This window comes from Crocodylus porosus, unplaced genomic scaffold (genome assembly GCF_001723895.1).
Source record: "Crocodylus porosus isolate Cpor-Errol unplaced genomic scaffold, CroPor_comp1, whole genome shotgun sequence".
NCBI lineage: Eukaryota > Metazoa > Chordata > Crocodylia > Crocodylidae > Crocodylus > Crocodylus porosus.
In genome coordinates, this window is record NW_017728928.1 from 2,165,813 (window position 1) to 2,178,644 (window position 12,832).

Genomic DNA, 12,832 nt, shown 5'->3' on the forward strand with positions numbered 1-12,832 from the left:
CAAAGAGTTGTTCTAGGCAATTAGGAACTCTTTAATGGGTTTGAAATTGCTCCGTTGAATCATCAGCCCAATAAACCCTTGGTGAGGAACTGCTCTGTAAAAAAAAGGGAGCAAAACACTTTTAAGAATATGGATCACGCTGCCTAAAATTGAAATCCACCTCGGGCAGTTGCAGATGGAGTATGAGAGCCTTGCATTCATTATATTAAAAGCGTTTTTAAATCAATAGCAGTCACAAACATGCTTCCAATGCAGCGCTGCTCTATCTGCCATCTAGTTCAGATGTGAAAAGGATGTAAATAAGACCCACATGTTATCAGCTGGTACTTGAAATTTAGAGGAGATTATTACAGAGGATAAGGCCACTAAAAAAAATAAAAAAATCAATGCCTGCTGCTCCTACCCCACTATTTTCTTCCCTCTCCCTCTTTTGTACAAACCCAGCTTAAATGAAGACAAGGCTGGATTCGAGGGTGCATGGATTTATTAGGGGAAGAACATAGTCGGGGCTGGAATTAGAGCCACGTGTTGAACATACAGGAAGATCTATCGCCCAGTTCCAGGGGATCAGCAGGAAAGTGAAATATGACTTCTTCTTTCCACCCTTCTTTAATCTCATCCCCTTCCTGCATCCCTGGACCTGCTGCCGGCTCCTTCTCCCAGGTCCGCATGTGTCTGCCATTAGCCAGACCAAATTTAGGACACCGGGCTGATTATTTCTCGTGGCGTGAGCAGTCTCTCCTCTTCTCCGGAGGCTGGTCAGAAAGCAGCTGTCTGAAAGCGGCGTTTCATTATAGTCTTTGCCGCAATCTGGCAAGAGATGAATTTGAACCAGGTTCCCTGGAAGATGTGGAGCTGATTGTGCTGTGGGTCTGGGTGTAATGTTTTAAAGGCCAGACAGACCCTTATAATCATCTAATCTGACCTCCTGCATAGTGCAGGCCATAGCGTTTCACCCAGTAATGACTGTTGTGCTGGGAATTATTCTTTCTTATTACCATTGATCAAAAGAGGCTGGAGGGAGGGAGAGACAGGGTCACTGCCCAAATCCATTCTGAGAACAGCATCCCCGCCACCCATCATTTTCCAGACACTCGTTACAGAGCTGACCAAAAGTATGGCCCACTCGCTTACGATACAGCTTGGAACATAAAAGGTGATAGGTTTTTTTTGGCTCATTTTCCTGATTGTTAAAATGGATTAGCTGGATTCGCACTGCCTGGTCCTGGATTGCAAATCCATGCAGCGTTAGAGCTTAGGTTTCTTGGTCCAGGGCAATGTTGCACCATGTGAAGACATCCAAGGGCTTTTTCCCCTGGGTGCTTTTTCCCCCATTAGGATTCGCCCACTTGTTGGATCTACTCCATGCCCCATGTCGCACTCCTGAATCGGCACTGGGGGTTAGCACCCAGATGTGGAATCAAATTCATATCACTTATCTTGCTGGGATCCTTTGGCCCCAGCTGACTTCCTGCCCCTGGGCCGGGGGGCTGGACCCGATGATCTTCAAGGTCCCTTCCAGCCCTAACATCTATGAAATCTCTGAATTCATTTTAATAGACACATCTCCATAATGTAGGATTAACTCCTTGTCTTCTGTTTTCTATTGCCTCCCCCATCGGCCGGATGAGTGGTTCTGAGCAGGTATTGCCAGCTGCTTCCCTGCTTTTACACATGGCATGTTATAGCACGCGCCCGGTGCTTTGGATATTTTCCCTTGTCGTTGATGGTCTGAAGTGGCCGTTTCGGGCACCCTCAGATGTGTTCAGACCTGAGCTTTTAGTTTGGGCTTATCCCCAATGACTATTTCCATTCCCTCCCCCATTGGAAGCTTTCTGTTCCTCCTCCAAAATAGGAACAACCCCCCCCATGCCCCAAACTTGAAGAGCCAAGAGACAGGAATATAGAAGAAGCAAGTGGGATTTTTTGCCGTTGACTTCAGGGAGAGCAAAATAGAGAGGCCAACCTTCAGGGGCAGGATTTTCCCTTGGGCTCAAGAAACCCAGCCAGCCCTTTGTGCTCCTTGCTCGGTTCCTGCCTCTTTTTGTCACTGCAGCCACCATGCTAAACTAATTATGCAATTTCCTAGCGCATTTGGAAGCTTTTTTGGTTTCAAAGAAGAAAGCGGTCAACGCTCACGGAGTTACACGGGGGAGGGAACACCGCAGAAATAAATACCAGGGGGACATTCACAGCCCCAGATCCAGGCCTAGCCCTCCCGGGGCAGCTGACCTTTCCAAAAACGGTACCAAGAACCCGGGAGGGGTGGTCATGACAGCTCCGCAACGTGGATTTTATAGCTCGTTTGCTGGGTTTGCTCCGCCTCCGTGTGGGTTTCTGGTTATGTGGAGATGAGGCATTTGGGGCAATTGGTTCCAGTTTCAGTTCCAGTCTATTTATTTCTATTTTTATCAAGAAGGGAGAGCGCTTTCCATGCCGGCTTCCTCGGATAAATGTCATGCTTCTCCCCTAATTATGGGAATGTGTCACAGCCATGATTTATCCTCACAACTTTTATGGGTAAGAGCGGATGGGATCATGATTATTCCCATCCTAGAAAGGAACTGAGCTTAGCAATATGAAGTGACTCACTCAAAGTCAAATCCAAGGGACGATTTGAGCAGAAGGGAATTAAGACTCAGGTTTTCTTAGTCCCCATCTTACTATAGGAGCTTTCTCCCAGTAGTTTCTCCTTCCTAGGCATTGCGTCAAATAACAATGGAAAACTCAATCTAGAAACAGCAGAGATGTTTCATGCTCGATATTTCTTTTTTCAACGAAAACCCTTTTCCCCCCACCAAAATAAACATTTGCAAAAGCTTCTGTATGATCAGGTGGTTTACTCTGGAAAAAGAAAGAAATCCGTACTGTTGAGAAGTTCCCCTCTCCTCAAAACTTGTGTTTGCCCCAAACTGAACATAAAACAGGTCTTATAGTTTTCCCATCATTTCCAAATGGAAGTATTTTGACTTTTTTGAGAAATTGGGTGGGGGGGGGAGGGGGATAGACATTTCTGACAAAGTGGGCAAATGCTAAAGGAAAATGTTGGTGAAAATAAAAAATAGTTTTATTTTTCTCTGTTTTTCTTCTTTGAAGGGGCAAGAAAAGCATTTCCAGCTGTATCTATTCTTTGCCTTACTACTCTGACCTTCCCCCTCACCCCAAATTTTACTTGAATGATAATCTTGATTTCCCTGGATGGGTGATGGCAGAGTTGCCGAGTGGACACAGCAGTGAATTCTGGGAGCTGCTCCATGACCTGCTGGTGGCCTCCTGTGTGCCCATGTCAGCCCTGTGCCTCAGTTTCCCCATGTGTAAAACAGCGATCATGGTAATGACCCCCTTTAAACATACTGATGAAAACCAGAGTATAAGGTCTCCACTGGTGGGATGTTTGGGATCTCTGTCTTTCACTGATTCTGCATCTTACCAGAGACCATTTTTCATGATTTGCAATTTTGCTCCCTCTGCACGTAGCAAGGAAGATGCTTTATGCAAGGGAGCCTTTATTCCACCATTCTGTATCGTCGGCTCAAATCCATCTGCAGGGGAAAATGAACGCTGGCCTCTGGAGACTGGTATAAAATTAGGTTCAACATCATGGAAACCATGCTGTACGACATGCTCTGACAGCCACTTCCGATCAGCTCAAAATGGGCATGAGCTGAAGATTGAGTCCTAAGCAACCCCGCAGGCAGCAGGACGAAGGGCCAAAGAGCTCACAAGTGCTAAAGGACCATCTAAGCAGAGCATGAAATCCTCTAAGTCAGGCTAGAAGCAGGTTGGTGAGGCCATTTGGTCGGCAAATCAACTTGCTTCTATTAAAGATACTCCCTTTGGGGGGGAAAAGATTTCATTCTCCAGGGTGTCCGGTCTAACACTTACAGAGATGCTAAATTCACATGAAAAATGCACCAACTACACAAAAATGTGCATGCTTCTGAAATAAAACCCTCACCAATGCTTTCAGTCAGTGAGATAGAGCTGAGAGGTAATTTAAACTCCAAAGATTAATTATTGCTAATTATTCAGATTATGGTGGAATCTCACTGTCCCCACTGAAAGGCTGGGATAGGCACTTAAGACATTTCCTGCTGGCAAAGAGTTTCTGTTATAAAGACACTAGAAAGAAATGGCAGAGCAGGGGAAAAAAGAGCCCAAGAAAGATCTCTTCCTACTTCTTCCACTTGTTACCTCAGCCAAACTGTGCCTCAGTTTGCCCTTCTTTAAAATGGGGATAACAACAATGGTGCATTCAAAAAGCATACTCTCAAGGCATCTGGGTGAAGAGTGCTGTGTAAAATCAAGGTATAATTATTAACAAACCTTCAGGAAAATGAAATTAGTAGATCTCTATAACTCCCCTGTCATTAAAACGAACCGTATGTGAATGGAAAACATGAGAGCGGAATAACATTCGGGCTAATGCAGCCTTCCACAATGAAATGCAAATGGGTGGAAGGCAGCAATGCCAAACAAGTTTTATTTTCCAGGGTTTCTTTCCCTTCACCTCCTCCCTCCCTTTCTTCAATAGCAGAGGAGTACATTGGCTTGATGAAAAGGAGGAAACTTGTCCAACTCCTGGTCTTAATGAATCGCACTCCTAAAAAACAACAACAGAATGCTCCGCGCGAGCTGGCCAGGTCTCAAGATGCTTTCAGCTTAGCTAGGCCCTCCGCCAGGCTTGCTTAATTTGTTTGCCTGAGGTTAGTACCCCAGTATTCGTCAGTCCATTTTGGACCGGGCCGGGCCTCGGATCCAGCAGATCAAAGACAGAGAGGCTGGTGATCACCTCTTTGCGTTGGACTTAAGTGAGACTTTCCTCTGGGGAAGCCACAAAGCCATTTTTCATCGGCTTCCCAAAGCTGCCCCCTTGTTTGCTTGGGAGACAGAAATAGCTTCTGCTAAGAGGACGACAAGGTTACACATCCTGAGCTGTCCTGGTGAGTCAACAGGCCCAGAGCTGTGAGCTTTAGCTGCTTATTTGACAGATGGGTGTGGAGCGGTGATCAGGATACACCGTCTCACGGGGCCTTGCTTTCATGCATCTTCACGTGGCCTGGGCACTGAAATAGCTCCTCCACCAGCACCTCGCTAATGGTTTCCTGTCTTGTTGCTTTTCAGGCATCCCGATCCTTACCAGAGACACCCTCATCAGCTCTCTCCCAAGAGGTTTCCTTGGGAAGAGAGGAGGGAGGGGGATAACGAGCATCACCAGGACCAGAAGGACATGGGGAAAAAGTGCATAAAACTGTTCGGCCTGATCCCAGTGTCCATCTCCGTGCGTGTCTGGGTGTGTCGATCCACCTTTTTGTCTCTGTCTAATCTCTCCTTCTTTATGCAAACCATTCACTGTCGTATCTAAGTTCAGAGACAAGCAGGGGGTGGAAAGGAAAAGGGCTGATTTGTATTTCTTTGCATCTTCTCCAGCCACCTGTAGCTGTGCAAAGCGTTACGTTTACGTTGGAGCCATTTTGATTGGTGGTGTTTGACACCAGAGTTGATATGTAATGAAATCCCAATCAGGGATCGTCGTAGAGATGGTATCTTTTATTAGACCAAGATGATTTTTGCAAAAAAATATAAAAATCTTTTGTTGCAAATTAAAATTGAAATTTAATTGCAAATTAATTTCTTTAATTGCACATTCAAATTGAAATTGAATTGCAAATTAATTTCTTTAGTTGAAAATTAAAACGGAATTTTTTTTGCAAAAATCTTGTTGGTCTAATAAAAGATATCATCTCTACTATGAGTCCTGATTGCCTTTTCCTCTAGGCCAATATGACTACAACCTGGATACATGAAATCCCAATACATTTTAGGATTTCCTCTGGGTTCCCCCCTCTTTTTTTCAGTGAAAAACCAAACCTAAAATATCTTTTGTTTTTTGCTCTTTCTGTACAGACGCAAACGACAATGAAGAATGATGCACGCGGTCTCCGGTGGCGGGCACTGAGAAGGAAAGCAGAGATCTTCCATGCAGCTTCACGTCAACAGGATTGTATTCTCCACACCCAGTGCAAACCCCCGTCTAGGATGCAGGAGAAGGAGACACTCAGCATCACTGAGCCCTGCACGGTTGAATCTGGAACGGGCTTCCAAGGGAGGTGGTGCTAGGAAGTGGCCTAGGCTGCAAGCTTAAGTAGCCAAGCTTTGTGTGTTGGTGCTAGAGGCCCCAGGTAGGAATGCAGCAGGGAAGTCACAGGAGCTGTAGGTAAATGCCAGCAGAAAATCTCCTCCTGACATTGATCTTAGTAACTTCAATGACCCTTAAAAGCAGGAAGGCTCCAGAGCCCTTGCAGCAGGGTGGGACATCCCGCTGACGTCACCAGGCTCTCACACCGGGGTGCGATTCTTCACCTCCTGTCAAACGAAACCCTGAAAGACTGGGTGGTTTCCTGTTTGAGTTGAGCAAAGCAAACAAGGGAGTAGCAGAGGCTAAGACTAGGGCTCTGCCATGCAGCACAGGGATGAGTTCAGGCTTTGCAGAAAAACAAAACAACCCATCACGCATGTCTCCCTCTATCTGCAGTTTTTGCATTTTCTTTTGGGGGTTCATAAAATGTCCAGAAACATCAACCGTCATCTTATGGTTCAAGTCAGGCTTGGGTTTCAGGACTCCTGGGTCCCTTCGCCAGTTCTACCCCGACTTAAGTGATGACGCTTAGCTTCAGTGCTCTCCCAGCTGGATAAAATGGGTATATTAAGCTGAATAAAATGGGTATATTAATGCTTGCTTACCTCTTGGAGGGGTTGTCATGCTCAGATAATTAAGGCTGGATTGTGGCTGATCAATAGGCAGGAGAGGAAGGCAGGAGAGCCCAATATTCTCTTTTTATTGGGACCCAGTTGTGCTAAAAATGCTACAAAAACATAATAAGGGAGCTCTCCTGCACCGAAGAGCTAGTTTAAACAAGCAAGGTGCCCAAGGTCAGTAGAAAACCAAGAATGAAGACAAAGGCAATAGGCTCCTAGGGCAATACCTCAAACTGGGGCATGGGCAGCCCACGTGAGGCATAAGACAGGCTGGGGAGGGTATAGGCAGCACCAGGCAGGGAGCAGAAAGCAGAGCAGCAGATCGGGCAGAGGAAGGAGATCAGAGTGGCACTTGGGCAGGGTGTGGGGCTGATTTGTGGCACGCCTGCCAAAAGGGTTGCCAATACCGTAAGTGCTAAGTGTCAAGCACAGCCCCAGTGCCTGGTCTCACCTGCGCGCCTTTCCCCGAAACCATTCGCAGGAGCAGTATTTTGAGCTGTGGATGCAGTTGCAACACAAGACGCCAAAGCCCCGCTTCAGTACAACAGTCTGCTAATCTCATGCCAGCTGTATTGTATCCATCCATCTCCTGACTGCATTTGTCAAAGAAATACCAAGTTATCACTTGCTAAATCAAGCATGACTTCAGTGTCTCAGAATGAAGGGCTGGTTACTCATCGTGTTTACTCTCTCCATCCAGATCGTCGCTTGGGTCTGTGTACACCTAACCCATCATGCCAGCTAACCACACCATATAAACCAAGGCGAATGGCCTTCTCACGTGCTAGATGTGTTAGGTCATGTAAACCCTTCCCAAGGGGTATAATTAGGGATACCACACCCGCCTTCTGCAGGTCGAACTTGACAAGGCTTGCACGCCCGCAACCCCCCAGTGACACCAGTAAACAGATTCTGCCCGCAGGGCCGGGGTGACATCCCGGTGCCCCGCGCCAGGTTCCTGGGTTGGAGACGTGACAGCCAGCTGGGCCATTCACATTTGCTGGGAAACCCTTGCCATTCTTGCATTGACTGCATGGAGCTATTTAACATGGGACCTGAAGCAACTTGTATTACTGTGCTATTAAATATTGCTGGGGGGGAAAAAAATCTACAGCTTTTCCATTTATTGCCATTACATTTTAGGATTTCCTCTGCCTTTTTTTTAAGTGACAAACCAAACAGAAAATATCTTTTGCTTTTTGCTTCCTGCCCTCAATTTTACAGGGTGAAATGGAGCCCTGAAGTTGACAGATTATTTGGGGGAAACGGGGGAGCGATGGTTTTAAATTTTTGAATGAAATTGAAAAAAAAAAGGCGAAGAAAAAGAAACATCTGGGAAGAAGTCATTTAGGACAAATAACAAAGGTTGCTTTTGCTTGGACCACATTTTTTACATCTTTTTTTAACCAGTTGTGATGATTGGGCTTATTCAATGACTGTCTGTAGTAGAAAGGGTAGCCCCAATTCCCTCCAGCCCAAGGTTTCTTTCCTTAGATCCCAGCTTTCTTCTTTTCACAGTTTCAAGATATTTTGTTGAATTATTTCAGTGGTCTTCTGCTCTTGCTCTGGTCTCTCAATGTCGCTCAGGACACCATTCTTTCAATGCACCACATTCACTGCTTCTGTTCTCATGGTATAAATGAACGTCTCAGCTCTGTGGGCAAGGGGGCTGGGGACCAGCTGTGAGTTCAAGCCTGGGATTGTGGCCTGAGCTTGGAAATGGGGGTCTTTCTGGGTTTGAGGAGTTTTGAGGGGGCGTTTGATACCAACCTTCAAGTCCCTGCAGGGTGGTGCCAAAGAGGATGGAGCTGGACTGCTCTCAGATGACAGAACAAGGAGCAACGGGATCAAGTTGCAGCCTCAAGTAAGAAGCTAAACTTATTCACTAGGAGGGTAGCAAAGCACTGGGCTACCCAGAGAGGTGGTGGAGTCTCCATCCTTGGAGGTGTTGAAGACCTGGCTAGACGAAGCCTTGGCTGGCATGATGTAGTTGGGGTTGGTCCTGCTTGGAGCAGGGGGTTGGACTAGATGTGACCTCCTGGTGTCTCTTCCAACCTGAATTTTCTATGATTCTAGCATAATTGAATGTCAAAAAACTTTCCATCTGAATCAGGACATTTCAACCCGTTGACCAATTTAAGTCAAGATTTAGTAAGCTTCAGTGCTTTGACAGCATCAGAGACATATTAACTATGGCTTAGATGGACCTCTGGTTTAGTCTAGGACAGAAATGCCCATGTTCTGGTTTCTTGTCTCAGACCCACATGGCTACCAAGTACACCCATGTTTCTCTGTCAAACTTTTCAGCATGTCTCTGATCCTTACTGTAAGAAGTCCCCACTGTTTAAGAGCTTCTCCACATTTAAGGTCCCAAAGTGATGACTTCTTAAGGCGACCAGCTTCAAAGGAAAGTTCCTAGTTCCCTGCTTATATGTGGAGTTGAACCTGAATCCAGTCCAAAATGAGGTGCCAGGGTTAGCTACAGTGGTGCAAGACACGGTTTAAGCTGTCACGAGACGTTTGCGGTGGGACAACTTCATCAGCACTTCTACAAATAACAGCAATAAATGATTTACGTTTAATGTTCTGATTTACAGTTAAAAAATAAAAGGGCTAGGCATGAGCTCAGAAAAAATGTACTCTTCATTTATTTTATTTAATTTTGTGTCCTCATAAAAAAATCCAAGGCAGCATCCAAAGAGAAACGTAAGGACCATGCCAAGGGGGTTAAATACCCAACTTACATCAGTAAAGAACTTGCTCTTAATCAGCCATCCACCTGAACTACCTGGGGGGAAAGAAGAAGTGTGTGGGAACGTGTTAGGACAGACCTGGAGAAGAACTGCCATAAAAACAGGATGCCGGAAGACAGGCAACTACGCTTCTCGGTTTCAAAAGCCACTTGTTAAATGTCTCCCGCTGCAGCCCTCTCCTCCAAAACACAGCCAAAAATATTCCTACTAAGCAAGTCCACCTCATAGCGAGAAAAGTGCAAAAGGTTTCATAGCCTGATTAACTTACAACATTCGTTTCTAAATTAGCCTGCTTGGAAATGTGATCAGCACCAGTAATTTTCCACTTCATGACATGCTTTATAATAAATAAAAAAAAAAAATCATAAATAGCAATAGCATTAGATCATCTAGGCTTGAGAATGAACCTCAGTCTCAAGTATTGTACAGAAAAGAGGTTTTGCTATGGTACATCCCTAAAGCTCTATGTTAGAGTTTTGCTGTAATTCAATTATTGCTTATAAGAACTTTCACTTGGTCAAAAAAGAAGAAAAAAACAATTATAATAATTCCATTTCACTGTTTTCCATAGGTTCATCGCCAAGTTGGCTAATAACTAAGGCAGAAAAAGGTATGTATTGTATACTCACTTAAAGCTTGGCTTGAAATGACCTTTTATTGTCTAATTTTTTTTTTCCATACCCAGTTTGGCTACTGCAAACCAACTCATTGCCAACTTCCTACAGCGTGTTATTTTCCTACATGCTATATGTTAAAAACCATTAACGAGGCTGCCCCCCAAATGTTCAGCGACATGTTTGCATGGACAAAAGTAGAGAAGGCTGGGCTGTAATCTGGACTGACTCCCCCCAGTCAGCCAGGAACGCCCAGCTGCTGATACCAAAAAGACTAATACCAAAAACTGCCTGTATTTTGCTTTCTTTTCTCCCTCCCATTGCAAGGTAGCACAATGCTGAAGGATCCTTAAAATGCACAATTGCAACAAATATATCTGACTCTCTGCATCCCCGTCCAGCCACTCTGGAGTCAGCCATATGATGTTAATATAAACCTCCACTGTCAGATTTTAGTGGCACAGCTCAATGAGGTGGCACTTGTCATCATCACTCACTGGGAGCCGTGGTCTTGTCTGCAACTCCTACATGCTGCTGGCTCTCGCCTGCCTCCCTGGATCATTGCAACGTGCTCCGTGCTGCTCGCGGGCAGAGCCGAGGCTCGTTCGTAAAAGAGGAGTCAATCAGTGAGGGCAGAACTGAAATCAGCCTCAGCGAAGTCTGTCGTTTTGTCTCCTATTGAATGAAATGGCCCTTATATCTGTGAGAGTTCATTCGGATAACATGATAAAGCCATGCATCTGTATTTAAAATGACTTTTTTTTTAAAGCTGTCTCTCTTCGTCACAACATTTTAGTTTATTTTCAAAATCCCTTTGAATTATCCTTGGGAACACTTCTAACTAGAAGAAAGAAAGAAATTTTAGGGAAAATTGGATGCCTGCTTTGCCAGAATGTGGCTTTTTCTTTTGTTCCCCCCATTCTGTTGGCTTGCACAAGAGAAATGGGCTAGTTTCATTTCTGTTTATATCTAGCTTCATTTTCTGGCTTTTATGCTATATCATAAAATTGTTCCTCTGGGTTTCAACAACTCCAGTAAATAATAATAATCCCACGGACAGAGGATGACTATTCATTTCAACAGCAATTCGGAGAGCAAGTCTTAAGACATAAAAACGAGAGAATTTTACATGGGACCAAATGCAGCGGGGAAATCCTGGGCTGCAAATCCTTTGTAGCTCAGGATCTACCAGCTGCATTTGGTCCTGTGTAAAATTCTCTCATTTTTTTGTCTTAAGAGGTAAGTTTAGCAGAGGAAATGAAAATATACAAACTAACTGCTATTCACTCAGTCTATGGGGAAGATAAGAACTGTTTGAGACGTAAGCTAAAATATTTGTCCTTATTAAAACAAACAAAGGGTAAAACCTGCCAAAAGTACCTAAGGACCCAATCCCATAGCAAAAATGTCAAAAGTGCCCTTCAACACCCCACCAGGCATCAGTTTACATCTTTAGGCACCTAAATACCTTTACAAATCCCCCCAAACAACTTAGGAGCAAAACCCATCTTGATTTAGGTTCCTAAGTCACTTAGACACTGTAAAACTTTATGTAAGGGGACACTTACTCTGTTCTCAGTGACACTGCTTTTACCCAGACTTAAAAAGAGTTACTCTGGATTTAAAGCACTGTACATGACAACAGATTTAACCCCTTTATGTCCATTACTAGGACGGCTGGTTTATTTGAATGGGTACCCTTGGTGACACAGAAGATGAGGAAGAAGAAAGGAGGAACGGAGAAAGAAGTAGGCAGCAGGCTGTACCCCGGCAGCCCATCAGGCATATGCTGCCTGTCACAGGGGTCAGATAACAGATGCCCAATTAAAGACAAGTGATTTCTAGCTTCAACTTCAGGTGTTGGGGGCTGCTTTCTTGACGCCGGCCCCAAACTAATAACGGGTGAACCTCAAAACACCCCCAGGTCCAGTTTCAGTTTCCGCAGCCACGGACCTCTTTTGATAGTGCTGAGATTTCTGGCCCAGTTCTGAAAGCTTGTGGATTTTGGACAATTTATAAGGGACTGGAGAACTGGATGCAGACTAGGGATCCTCCATTTAGAAAGCCAAGGTCCTTTGACACTGTTTCAGAGCTGATGGCTATTTTTATGGCTCTCATCCTTCAGGGTAGATTGTATTGCAGTCAGTAGAAACACGTGCATTGCTGTTGGATGGGGACACATCTTTCTGCAGCTTAGTGATTATGTAGGAGGCAAGAAGCATGCATCTGCAATTAGATCCCCCCTGGTACAGAACATGAGTAACACCTTCATCCCCTCCCAACTCTTCCAGGCCTGACCTTTCACAAGCACCATTTCCTGATCAATGACTCCAAAGAAAATACAACTCCTAGCAGGTATTTAATGGAAGTCTGCACAAAACTTGTCAAAATACACTGCCATGCCTGTCAGATGCCTGGGACAAGACCTCTACAGTAGTTTCCAGAAACCCGGCGCAATTACTTACATTTTAAATTATCTTTAATTGTCGCATGTGAGCTACAGAAACATTTCTTTCCTCCTCTGAACCAAGACCTTGCTATTAAGTGTCACCCCATAATTACAGCTTTAATAAGTGTACTGTAGCAGGTCAACAGCAGAGGTTAGCGCAGGGTGCAGCTAGGTGAAGCCAAGGGCCTAATACGAGTAAGTGAAAGTGACACATCCCAATCGTCTGATCAATTACGTCGGGGCCGTTTGGATGGTAA

General features: G+C 44.9%; 1 long non-coding RNA gene across 1 annotated transcript in view; it reads left to right on the forward strand.

The window, feature by feature from the left end:
* Positions 1 to 6,489, forward strand: part of LOC109314934 — a 53,148-nt gene extending 46,659 nt beyond the window's left edge. Inside the window, exon 2 of the long non-coding RNA XR_002102389.1 lies at positions 5,908 to 6,489. This is a non-coding gene — a long non-coding RNA (uncharacterized LOC109314934). The remainder of the gene's footprint in view (positions 1 to 5,907) is intronic.
* The last annotated feature ends 6,343 nt before the right edge of the window (positions 6,490 to 12,832 follow it).